The 645-nt window shown below is 40.8% G+C and overlaps 1 non-coding gene across 1 annotated transcript; it reads left to right on the forward strand.

Moving 5' to 3' along the window:
- Positions 1 to 391: 391 nt before the first annotated feature.
- Positions 392 to 473, forward strand: trnal-aag. Its single transcript has one exon. It is a non-coding gene; the product is annotated as a tRNA-Leu (tRNA).
- Positions 474 to 645: the final 172 nt, after the last annotated feature.

Genomic DNA, 645 nt, shown 5'->3' on the forward strand with positions numbered 1-645 from the left:
TCGGTTCAAAGTCCACCGCTGCAACGTTTTCTCAACAGAAAACTGTAATGTAATTTCAAACAAGGCCACCAAGGGCACCGGACAAATAAAGGGAATCCAGCCTTTACCCTAAATCCCGAGTCTGTTATTGCAATTATCTGCCATGTTTTTCTAATTCAATCTGCTTCAGACAGAAAAGCAGAAACTAATTCTAAGTTTATACGATGGAAGAAAGAGCAACATCAGATAAATTAAGATTTTTAAAAAGAGAATAAAAAAAGATGAAGGACGCAAGAGCAACGTGAGATAGATAAAGATTTTAAAGAAGAAAATGAAAAAGAAGACTAAAATACAAGGAAGTGCAGACGCTCTAGGTAACTGACGAGAAAGTGCAAATAATTTGCCAGAGCTGGGTAGTGTGGCCGAGCGGTCTAAGGCGCTGGATTAAGGCTCCAGTCTCTAAGGAGGCGTGGGTTCAAATCCCACCACTGCCATCTTTATTGAGCTTGTTTGCGCAAGCTATCACATGTTCTGCTTTATTTCAGGGTTTTTACTTTCATGTTGCCCATGCAAGGAGAAAAGAAGCAATGTTGTGTGTCACGGATGGGGTTCCAACTCAATAGAGCTTGTTTGCGCAAGCTATCACGTGTTCTGCTTTATATCAGG

This window comes from Oncorhynchus gorbuscha, unplaced genomic scaffold, assembly GCF_021184085.1.
Source record: "Oncorhynchus gorbuscha isolate QuinsamMale2020 ecotype Even-year unplaced genomic scaffold, OgorEven_v1.0 Un_scaffold_22103, whole genome shotgun sequence".
Lineage (NCBI taxonomy): Eukaryota > Metazoa > Chordata > Actinopteri > Salmoniformes > Salmonidae > Oncorhynchus > Oncorhynchus gorbuscha.